The sequence below is a fragment of the Chiroxiphia lanceolata genome, chromosome 1 (assembly GCF_009829145.1).
Source record: "Chiroxiphia lanceolata isolate bChiLan1 chromosome 1, bChiLan1.pri, whole genome shotgun sequence".
Classification (NCBI taxonomy): Eukaryota; Metazoa; Chordata; class Aves; order Passeriformes; family Pipridae; genus Chiroxiphia; species Chiroxiphia lanceolata.
Genome location: NC_045637.1, coordinates 21807873 through 21820214, shown reverse-complemented (window position 1 = coordinate 21820214; position 12342 = coordinate 21807873). Strand labels below are relative to the sequence as shown.

The 12342-nt window shown below is 43.7% G+C and overlaps 1 long non-coding RNA gene across 1 annotated transcript; it reads left to right on the top strand.

The window, feature by feature from the left end:
• Nucleotides 1-5571: 5571 nt before the first annotated feature.
• LOC116780895 lies at nucleotides 5572-10568 on the top strand. The gene is made up of 3 exons (XR_004354699.1): nucleotides 5572-5687; nucleotides 9841-9969; nucleotides 10365-10568. It is a non-coding gene; the product is annotated as an uncharacterized LOC116780895 (long non-coding RNA).
• The last annotated feature ends 1774 nt before the right edge of the window (nucleotides 10569-12342 follow it).

The following is a 12342-nucleotide window of genomic DNA, read 5'->3' as shown; positions in this document are numbered from 1 at the left end:
AAGTGCAGATAGGGACGATGCACCCAGGTAGCAGAGAGCTGATTTATTCCTTAGGCAGTCTTTCCCTTTTGGAATCTACTTGTGCAATCATCAGCTCCTGGCTGAGTTACTATGGTAATAAGAGTATATCATGGGCATTACACTTACTCACTGTTGCCTGGGTCACAGGAGAGGAAAAATAGCAGAGCAAACTGCTTAATTTCTTAGTTTTCTACACACCCATGCTAAGAATGTGGGAAAGAACTGCAAAGGACTGGAAGTCCTTAAATCCTCCACACCCTGCTAACCATGTTTCACTTGCAGTGCAGACACAGAGCCAGGTACTCCTTCCCATACCCCCAGGGATGTCCCCTCTGCAGCCCGCTCAGTTCCCATAGATGTGCCCAAAGAGCAGTGCCACCAGATTTCTCCAGCAGCAAGACAAGGGCTGTGCCATGGACTCTGGGAGTGCCAGGGGACAGTGCTTCATGTTCAGAATGCTGATGATTCATCTGAGAGGGCTTCAAGGGGAGCTGGGGGAGTGCTGCCCCAGGACTGCGAGCACCAACCCTGACGCCCTGGGTGCTGAGGGGCTCACTGGAGGGGCTCACTGCTCCCTGGTGCAGCACCTGGGATCACACACCTGCCAGTGTGCAACAGGAGGGGACATGGGTATGAGAAAGCCATGCTGGACCTGGTCAAACTCACAGGCAGGCTGCTCATGCAGGGATTGTCACAGAGGCCAAAAGTGAGATGGGGAGCTGGGCTGTGATGCCTGCTATGCAAACACTATAAAACCTGCCTTTTCTTCTAGGGCCTAGAGAGCTTGCAGAAAAATTCTTCCCCTGGTGCAGAAACTGCCATTTCATGGGGCATGGGGTATTAAATGTCACCTTGTGCAGAAAGTATAAATGCGCATGTGGGAGGCATAGGAGGACTCTGAGGTCCTGGTCTTGCAGCCCCAAGCTCTGCTATCTTCCAGCCTCAGTGCTTCAGTCAGGCTATTTTTATCACTTGGGCTGCAGCTTTTACTTACTATTCTTATCCTATGTTAGTGATTACTCCCAATTATGAAGGAATTTAAACTTGCTCAACATATGTTAATGATTCTGTGTCACCCAGTGTAAATTGGAGAATAGTGTCAGCAGTCAGAGCTTGGGAACAAAGTCTGTGTAGGGGCCTGGCCTCAGTTTGGCACAGGAAAATAACACATTGTGTTAGGGCCAGGCACTGTCAGTTTTTATAACAGAACATGTAAGAGCCTACGCTGGGTTTATTCTTCCTTTTTACTTGACTGAACACTCAATCAGGAAGAGTTTCTAAGTCACCATCACAAATAGCCAGAAGAGGCAAATCCAACAAGCTGTCAGGACTGATTTTCCCAGAAAGATGAGTACAAAATGCTGGTCTTATTTACATGATTCATGAACATTTTTTGAGTTCTAAAGGATTCACTACAGCATAAAATGTACTATTTCCAATCAAATGAACTAATTTTTCAGCAAACTGTTCTACTTTGCCATAATCCACTAGTGGGGTTTTTGCTTGCATCTCTTGGAATTACTATTGAACCAATTTGCAAAAATTTCAGCTACGTTGGTTAGGAAGAAAAGAGAACCTTATGAATTAGCCACACTCAGTTATCAAGATCCTTAGGAGACAGAAGACACAAGCCTGCATGTGACCTCCAGGGTGACCTCTGCTCCTCCCCCAGAGGGAGAGAAGAGCAATGCTTCCAAAATGAGGAGCTTTTCCTCCATCTGTACCCCTGCACAAGGGCCTGGCCCATCCCACAAGAGCCTTGCAAGGTCAGCTGGCGCTGCTGGAGCTGCTCTGAGCACCTTGATGCTGTTCCCTTCAAAGAACATGAACTTAGATGCTGAGGCAAACTGAGGTACTCTACACTTAAAGTACAGTCCAATTTCAGAGAGCAGATGGATGGCAAGCGAGCCCACAGACAGGGCTGGAGACCAGTTAAGCTGCACCTGCAGTGAGAGTGGATAGCTACAAGCTGTCAGTTGTACCTCAGACAAGCTATCATTTATCCTCCTCTATAAGCACATCTTGCTCTTCAATTTGTCATTAAGAGAAAGCATTGCTACACTAGTGAGGACTGCATTTGCACTTAAATGAATTTTTAAACATCTTCTTGTTTAAGCTTCCTGATGGAATAGACATGTCTGCCTGTGGAAAAATTGAGAACCAATAAATAATACATCCACTGAGTGCTTCACCTTGGGAAAGGTCACATTTTGAAACATCTGTCTGTTCATAAAATTAAACTTTCTGTTTGATGGAGGGGAGATTGTTGGGATTCAAGGACCAGTAGCAGAACTGATTGTGTGATGGGTCTTCAAGTTAAAATAATAGTTTCAAAAGCCATAGCAGTGCCGCTGGAGCAGCCTCCTCCTGCAGGGAACATGCAAAGTCTTACTGCTTCAGTACTCACCCAAAATAATTATTACTGTATTTGTAATATGGCACAGAGAGTGAAACTCTCCTAAACTCAGAAATTCTTACTGGCTGCAATGCTTCAGGCTTTGGCACTGGTCTCTGCGGGGATTATGGTGCAGGTGTTCCTGCAAAGGATTGCTGCTGGCAGAGGGAAATCTTGATCTGGGCAGAACCACTACTTAGTCACTCTGCTTTCCCTGCCAGGAACCCCTCCCTGCCCAGCCTCAGGAACAGTGTCATGATCCTCTTGCTGGAGTTGCTGAGTCTAAACAGAGATGCCCAGGGCACTTCCAAAAGCTCAGGACCTGGAGCAGGGCATGTAAGGAAATCCCCTCCTCTGGTCAAGATGGACACAGGGGTAACATATTCCCGAGCTGTGAGACAATCACAACTGTAGCACACTGAAAGCAATTTATGATACCTGCTTTGAGGACTCTCCTGAGAGCAGCAGCACAGCAGAGACGAGGTGCTGCACGTGGATTCAGGGAAGTTCACAGAGGCCGTGTTTTCCAGGCTGACAGCCATGGCTCAGCACTACAGGGTTGCAGAAATTAGAGACAAAATGGGGGAAGAGCTCTACTAGGTCATGCTGGAAAGCTTCATTCATGTCCATCATGACTCAGAAAGCCATCTGTGGGAGGCAGAAAGCTGGGTGAGGAGTGGAAGGGGAGGCTTGTGGGGAGCAGTTTACAGGCAGCAGAGTTGCTGGGGTGGCTTGTTGGGCAAAGGCAAGGACATGCTTGGAGAAATCCTGGTGTGCAGGCTGGGATGAAGCATGGTCTAGGCTTGCCTTGCAGTATGTGGTAGGAGGAAAGGGGAAATTTTGCTTAATTTCCCACTTTATTATCAGAACATTAGTCCTTTATTAGAGCACAGATCTCTGTATTCATGCTGTTCTTGCCGTGTGTTTTACATGATCTGGGTGCTCTTTACTGGCACCAATATATTCCAGTAAAGCGGTGTTGTTGACATCCCCTGTTGTAATGGGGGGCATGACAATCTTCTGAAGCAACTTTGCTTTCTCAAGGCTAAAACATGAGATCTTTTGGACACAGAACTGGACCCATGCCTGCCTGGCTGAGAAATAGTCTTTATCATTTGTCCTGCTTGATCTCCTTTTCTTGACCTGACTCTATTTGAATGCAGCAGCCCTATTAGCTGCCTCAGTCACAGGCACAAGGACAGACAGACCATCTCTTCTGGAAAATTATATACACACACCTGTCAGTGTGTATGTTCAAAACGAGAGCAGAGCCACAAAAGCAATCCCAGGACTGATTTTATACTAAGGTGCTCCTGGTGGTGTATGTGGCTCAAACACGTATGAATCACGGTCAGGCATCACTTATAGACAGGCCATGATGCCTATGTATGTTGCATTTCTGCCATACCTCTGTCATAGTAGAAGGCAAAGCTGGAATAACAAGGCCTGTGCCGACTCACAGCACAGCCATAAATTCTAGGAACGCTTCTGAGGCAAGTTAAAACAAATTAGTAATTATCATGACTGACAGGTACTCTGCAGCAACCAATGAGGAGCCTGATGATGAATACTAAAAATCTCTTAGCAGAGGAGTTACAACTGTGGCTGTCAACATGGCTATAATTAGGCAGTGCTAAGTGAAATGACTTTTTCTCAGATGCACTCCCTTGAGAATCCGCAGATCTGGATTGTCATACAAAGGAAGGAGATTAAAAGGGGCTGTTCACTGTTTGTGTTGTGGGGCCTACAGAGGCCAGTTAAAACAAAACTCAGGTGGAGTGGGTACAGGATGCAAGCTAGAGCAGGGTTAGTCTGCCCTTCAGTACAAACTGTCGTGCTTTGCATTCCACTTCTGCCTTCTTTTCCAGGGCCTCCATGCACCTCACAAGTACCAGAGTTATGCCTCTCAAACACCCAGGAGCATTAATCACTTGAACGATGAGTTAATAATCTCTGAGTTGTTGAGACATGCTGAAGGACTAGCTGATAAATTTTCATTGCACAGTGGGGAAGTGTTCCTCTGACTGGGATATCAGGTTGATGACAAGTTCAGAAGTCTCCAGGGAAGCAGATGAAGAGACAGAAGTTTTCTGTGTGAGCAGGAATAATCACTTTTAAATATAAAATCACTTATAAATATAAAACCTCCTGTGGAAAAGTCAAGCAGTGTTAAAAGAGACCCATACCTCCCTACTTAAGGATTAATCTTTGCATAAAGGCTAATTGTTGCTGCACAATTTCCCCAGTGCCTAAAACAAGCAGATCTTTCTTCAGCATCATGCCTTCTATTTTTACAGTTTAGAGAAAAAAAAACCAAAACACCCATGAAACATTTGTGCATGGAAATAGCTCTCCAACTACCACTGAGTTCTTACATATTTTTCATGCTGGGTATCGCAGCCCTGATCTTGTTCTTTACATGTGACACCAGTTCTTGCAGTGGGTATGTCTGAAAGAGGCTCATCCTTTCGGCAACCATACTGAGCTGTGATGGACTGGGCTGCAAGGTCCCTGCAAAGGTGAAGCAGCAGCAGTGACACTAGCAATTGAGAAGGATATTAAACTGCCATTGATTAAGTCAGTTCTGACCGTAATGCTGAAATCAGCCTGACTCCATCCTGGGTGCTGGAGACTAGACTGCATCTCCACAATAACAGAAAACATCACTTTTCAGCCTGGCTTAATGTTGTTGTCCTGGGAACAGAAAGTTTCACTTTTCCACTCACTCCTCAAAATGCTGATCTGTTGACTCATTTTTCAGGTGAACTGTTATTAAATCTTTCTGAGTGTGTTGCTGCCACATCCTGTTTGTGCTGGAGTGAAGGGCTAAGCTTTGTTACCAGGTCCCTGGGCATCCATTCTAACAGCAAAAGGCCTTGGGTTAAGAACAAGGAACTTGTGATTCCAAGGATGTCTTAACTCATTGTTTCCAATCTTTATACAGGATTCGATCTATAAAGGCTAAGCACCATTCAGAAACTTCCCAAGAGATTACAGGTTTACACGAGTTGATACTTTACGTGGATCTTATGGGCAGCAGGAGCCCATGGCTGAAAGGTGGCTGTGAGGTCACATCTGTCACATCCCTGAAAGGTGATTCCCTGCAAGGGATGTGCCTGCATTCAGGATTTATGACTCAGGCCATTGACTCTTGGTAGTGCCAGACTTGTCAAGTTGTGGCTTGGCCATCACACTCAGCTACAGAACCAGAACATTTGTTTCTCTCCTGAGGAAGGCAATGGAAAGCATGAAGGACTGAATTAATCTAAGGGTAAGTAATTCCAAAATTCAAATTTTCAAGTCTTTTACTCCTTCCTTTTGTGTTTCAAAGAGTCTCCACCCACCTGGGGTGGCAATATGCTGTCGCTATCAGTGCACCTGCGTGGAGCACAGCAGAAAAGCAGCTCTCTCCTGTGAGTCACCATGCTCCCATCTGAAACGTTTGGTATGATTGGCAAGGACTCTTATAAGTATATCTTTCCTCCATCTGGCAGTTTGATCCATGTTCCCCTGTCATCACTTTTGATGGATTCATTTCACATGTAATGGAAGACTGTCTCACGAGTGTTTAAAAAGCAATAGCAAGGCAGTTGCCAGCACTCCAGAGTAGAGACCTTCCACCCTTGTCTCTGCTGGCTGATGTTTTTCACTGTGTGGTAGGAGGAGCAGCTCACCTAGCAGCAGTCTCCATCCTTACGTTTGCTATGGTGGAAACATTTCTGACAGTATGAGAGAAAGTGTATCCAATGGTGACCACTAGCAGAACAAAAGAGCAGGGCTGAGCACTACCCAGTGTTTTCATGTGCAAAGCTAGCACCACCCACACATGCTTGTGAAAGAGGTGTAAAGGTGACGCCAACACTGTTAGGGACAACTACAGTCGAGGGAGGGGTAGAGGTTCATTTTCAAATGAAAAGTGGGAGTATAGCTCTCAGATGAGTCAGAGAGGAAGAGCCCCCGCAGAGTAGTCTCACACATCTTTCTGCCTTGCAGAGCTGCTCATTGTTGCCTCTTTGCTCCTGTCCTACTTTCTAGGAAAGCTGCAAAAGTTCACTGTATTCTCACAATGCCCCCAACAGCAATTCTGAGCAACATGCACTATCACAGCACTCAGTAAACCGCACAAAGAGAAATCCAAGGATGACAGACAACAGTTTTCACCACGCTCCTCCTTACATGAGTAAGAGATGAGCCTGAGCTGCGTGAGGTGGGGAAAGAGCATACCTGGGAGTTTCTGTAAATCTCAAAGGTGTGTAACAAGAATGTTTTTCACTTCTGTACAGAAAACAATGGTGCAGAGAGGATGAAGGAGCATTCTGCAAACTCCACTTTGGGCCTTCATTACTGATCAGAGGCCAAGTTTTGTCACTGTACCACCAATACTTATCCATAGATGTTTGCATCCACAACAGACCCATCAAGAACACCACTGGAAAACTTGAGAGCCCAGCCTTTATATGGCCTCATGGTCCAGAACATCCTCTCCTTTTCATAGAGTCAGATCCATAATTGCAATGTAAATAGCATTTTGGTGTCCTGCTTACAGGACTCAACCTGCAAATATTCATCCTACAGGTGGCAAGACACACTTGCCCATGTCTCCATGATCCTTGGGGAACAGGGTGATGGGAAAAAACCCAGAGAACAGAGTGATTTGTTCTGTTGCATCTCATCCAGTTCACCCTTCCTTTCAGAGCTATCCGGTTGTCAAGAAAAGTCTGGCTCCGTCTTTTTTTATCTTTGCAAATCCTTGACTTTCCCTGTACCAAGAGAGAGGACCAACTGGACTGTATTGCTGGGAGGAGACAGTCCTCACTTCCTGATCTGTGGCAACCGCTTAGAGTTCACAGCTCTAATCCATCTGTATGTTAGATTTTCATCAAACATTAGGTACCACCTGTACCACTGAAATGAAGATCTTTAAAAGCTCCTGAAAAGAACTGGGTTTCAATTCTTCAAAGCAAATTTTTAACATGCTCGTGTTCTTCCCTACACTTTACTTGCACTTGCAAATTTCCATCCCAGGATGCTCTAAAAATGCCAGCACAACAGGAAGTATCTCTTAAACGCTGAACCCAGACTAATGATGTGGGGCTGATTCCTAATGACAGCCACAAGTCGGCATGTTTGCAAACAGTCTAGAAGCATCATTCACTCATTCAGCTTCCAAAATAGGCTTATTTGTAAAGCGACTCCTGGCTGTTAGGGCAAAGGAGAATCTAAACGGACTGGAAGTTTGCCTTTACATTTATGTTGTCACAAACAAGTACCAGTTTACTGCCTACCGAGGATTTCTGATGTCTAATGTCACTTGCTATTTATGTATACCAAGCATTAGAACTCCCCTGACATCTTGCCTCTTGGGCACAGGAGTTCTTGGGGGTAAGCTGCTGGTATTTCTCAGGCAAGACTAGCAGCTCAGCAAGATTCCCGCATTATTAGAAAATAACATTTACAATTAAAACTTCTCTAATAGACTGAACATGCTGGAGAAGGTACAATGTTGAAGCTTCAACCAAAAATAAGGAGGAGACAGTAAGATCTCATTATAGGCATCTTATTAATAGTGAAAAATTCTGTATCTGTAGGGCTCTTCACTATCATATTTATCTCGGAGAAAAACCCAGAAAAACCAAAAAAACCTGAATTACCAACATATCAAGCAACACTTTGAAAATGGACGCTGGACAATAACCACTGCTGTGATAGTTCCAGAACTTTGTATTTTGAGTTCAAATTTATTCTTAACCAGACTAGGATCCTTTACCAATATCATATTAAGAATTTTCAAAGATCTTCCTTTGCTATGATACATTTAATAAGGCAACAGAGGCCCCCTCAACCTTCACTATATGAAACTAAACAAGCCCAGTTCCTTTAGGCACTGTTAATAAATACATTTTCCATTCTCACATTGATGTTTGCAGCTTTCTCTGCACATGGTGCAGTCTTGAGTTGTTCTTCCTCCTCGAATACAGGTCACCTAAACTGTCATCGTCATGGCTAGGCTTCGCGAACGAAGATTTGGGAAGGGCTCATCTCAGCTTTGGTCACCTGAACTGTGCACAGATGAGTTCTGGGTTTACATGCCTGGGAATATGTCAGTACTTTGCTTTAGAAAAACCTTTTTGGATACATAAATCATCTGTTTGCCTTTTTCATCACCAACCCATCATAGTCATAATATGATCAACTATTACCCTCATTCCTTCCTCACTGCAGGCCTCTCAGAGCTATGGGTGGCCCTTTTGGAGCAGACAGTCTTCTGAAGGTCAGACTGATCTGACACAGCTTTAGCTGACAGAGCAGTAGGGTTCACACCTACCTTGTGAGTGCAGGAGACACCTCCCATGGGAGATTCACACCAGATAATTGTCTCAAATAGTAAGACTGAACTTACAGTAGTGTTTCTCTTTCTGTATCACCAATAAATAAGCCTAATTAACTGTTCGCTTTTGACATCCAAATCCAGCTCCCATCCTCATATATGGCTTGTATTCTGTCCCACAAATTCCACCTTATTTACACTGCTTTAGCCACTAGTAGCATGCAGTGAGTGTTCCATCCCTCTTTCATGCTGACAATACTTCAGAACTTCTTACATGCGCCACGGTAATAAATGAAAACCTTTAAGATGATCGGGCACAACACCCTGAGGAATAGCGATATTATTTTCCTTCCCACTAAGTAATTCCTTGCCCGAGTTGTCTTGTGCTGGCTCCTTATTCACTTTGATACCCAGTTCTAAGGATATTTGTCCAGTCCAAGACAAGAATCATCACAAGGGATCAAATTAACCTGGCTTAGCAAGTTAGCTCGTCAGTTTAGCATCCAGATAAATGAGTTATGCCTGGGAAATCAACAAGAGCTACCAGCTGAGTTTGCCCTAATAAATTTATCTACATCATTTTCTACTTACCTTCAGGTCTTAATTATTCTTTCCTTCAAAAATTGTTCTAAAGATCGCCCATGACTGTAGAAAGACTGATAAGTCTTTGGCTGTCAAGATAATCTTTTTCTTTCTAATAAGCATGGGTATGTTGCTTACTGTTCTGCTGTCAGGTTGCAGCACTCCTAAATCTTAAAATCTCTGTTTTATACACCAATTCTTCAAAACTCTTGATGCGGATAAATTTATTTCTTCTCTCAGTTTGAGAACAATAAATGCTGTGAGCTTCTCAACCACTTCCCTTATAGTCATTCCTGTATCTTCACCTTTTCTCCAGCCAGCCATCCTTTATTTTCTGGTGTAGGCAGAGCAGGAAAGGAAGTATTCTTCTGTTGTGTGAATTTACAACAGCTACTGCAGGTTCCCTCTGAGAAGATAAACAATGATCATGTAGAGATGGTGTTACATACAGAACCACCTTCTGCTATTCACTTTTTCACTTACTAAATCACCGTAATGTTTTACAAATATATAGACGTCTCTGTTGATGAACTTTCAGAGAGAGCTGAGAAGTCCTGCCAATGTGAGGATGAAGATGTTACATTAAACTCCAAGGAAGCTACTGGCAAAGTACCTAAGGAAGCAGTTATATCAGAGAATAAAGGTAAAGCTCTGTAGTTCAAGCCTTTGGCTTAGGCAGAGGCTAAAACACACATGAATTTATCCACAACGGGCAGTAGGAGGGCAAAGAGGCCTCCTCCACCTCACCACAGAGTGAGTCTCCCATGTAAAGGGTGTGCTTTTGTGCTAGTCAAAGTCAGTATCAAAACTCCCTTTGGTTTTAATAGCATCCTGTGCTTGCAGACTGTTTTTTGCTTATCTGGAGCTGAACAGAACTACCTACATGCTCTTTAGCATGGCCATTAGTGCCTGTTGGTGCCAAGGAAATGGATTGTCACAAATTACTTTATCCAGGTACTAACTGCAGCATAAGAGATTACTAGAAGCACACAGTAGACTAAATGCACCCAGTTCTCTTCTTACTGATCATTCTTAGAGACGAAGAACTTGGCAAAGACTGTTAGGGCGAGTGTTCTAGCTGAACTGGAGTTTGTGCTGAAGAGGGCATCCTTCTGTCTAATTCACCATAAGGTATCACTGCTCCCCAACTGCATGTTCTCCAGCACCCTTACAGTGTGTGAAAGTTTCTCCTTTCCTCAAGCACAGTTTTTTTGTCAGACAAGACAACAGAACCTTGATAATTCATCTGCTACTAATTTGGTGGAAAATCACATCATCTGGTGAACTATTCAAAGAACAAATGGGATGTTAAGTTTGTACCTTAACTTCCTTAACCTTTGGCTGTGAAGTCTGCATCCTGTGAAATCATGTGTATCCAGACCAGCTGGACATCTTTACCAGTGAATTTGGGAATAAATGCATTTTGCAAAATGTTAAACCTAACTCAGAGGTTCCTAAGTGAGTTCATTAGTTATAGCGGCAGAATTCCAGTGGCTTGGCAACAGCCCCCCAGAAGGGAGTGTGCAGCTGTCCTCCTGAGAGCATTGCTGGCCTCAGCCAGCCATAAAAGGACAAGTGCTGTGTAAGGTCACACACGCAGCTTTCCCAGCAGCTTGCTGCCTTTCGCTGCAGTATGCTCTACTGCACTCCCGGGCCTAATTTGCTCAGCTGATTGCTTAGCATGATGTGCTCTGTGGGGGGTTTGAGACACATAAAAAGGGACTCTGACAGGACCAAATGCACTGTCATCGGTGACATCTTGTAAGCAGCACACAGGCTACAGGATGGCAGTGACACAACCACCATGCAGCCAGGGGTTACAGCCATCATGGATCTGCTCCTCAATCAAACACACTTCAGCAAGGCCTGAGACACGGAACAGCAGCTGGGAACTCCTGAAGGCACCCAGACTGAAAAACACCTGGAGCTGGGGCAGTCGCTGGCTGGTGGAGGTTCAGCCTGTCCAGCCAGACATCACAGTTTTGGGGAGGAACTCACTTCTCACATCTGTGTGCCTGCTCCGTCAAGTCTGCTTACTAAGATACTAACTGTTTCTATAAAGGCCTTCCACAAAAATGGGTAACAAATGGAAATCCAGAACACTTCTGAAGAAGTTCACTCAAATTTATTTTAGTTTCTATAAATGAGCAAATATTTTTCAATGTAAAAGTGAAATAGGTGTAAAGTGGTCAATTTTAACGTAAGGACTATCACATCGTTCCTGCTCATGGAATAGTAAGATCATTTAACCATGGAGTATACTTATACACTAGTTTGGCATGTTTGCAATCTACATAATGGAGATGTTTTAGCTTGTCCTTATAAGGTATGAATAAGGACAGGGTATTTGTAAAGCTAACCTCCTACCACCCTATAGTTCTAGTAATAGTGTCATGTAAATATATTACCTAGTATGAGAAGATACATTGTATTGTGCAACCAGGTCAAATATATAATTTACAAATGTATATGCAAATTTTATACCTTGGAAAAATTATTAAAGCACGTATTTATAATAAAGAAATCTGAAGACTGCCACTTAGTTATTGCTATGTTTGTGAATCTAGAACCACTAAGGATTTGCCTTTGCTAGGGTAAGATCAAGCTTCCGGTTTATACCGTGAAAGCAAATAACATGTCCTACTAGGGTTTTAATCATTGTTCTGTCACTATTAAAACAATGAACTAAATAGTCTAGACACCAGGAAATGCTGAGGTCTTGCAGAAGATACTGTGAGGGACTTTGGATCTGAGGCCCTGACAGGAAAGGCTCCCTCACACTTGTACTATTTATTGGAAGCAATTTGCATTCTACAGATGGCTGATTGATTCTCAGATGGGGGATTCTTTTGATCATGTTAACTTAACAACTGGAAGGTGCCCTTAGAGATACACACCCAACTATAAACATTTTATACTGGGATATTGAATTTCCTACGAACGTGGCATCTAATCCAGATTTCCTGCCAGAAATATAACACACTGCAAAAACTGCAAAGTTTGGAAGTTCAGAGAA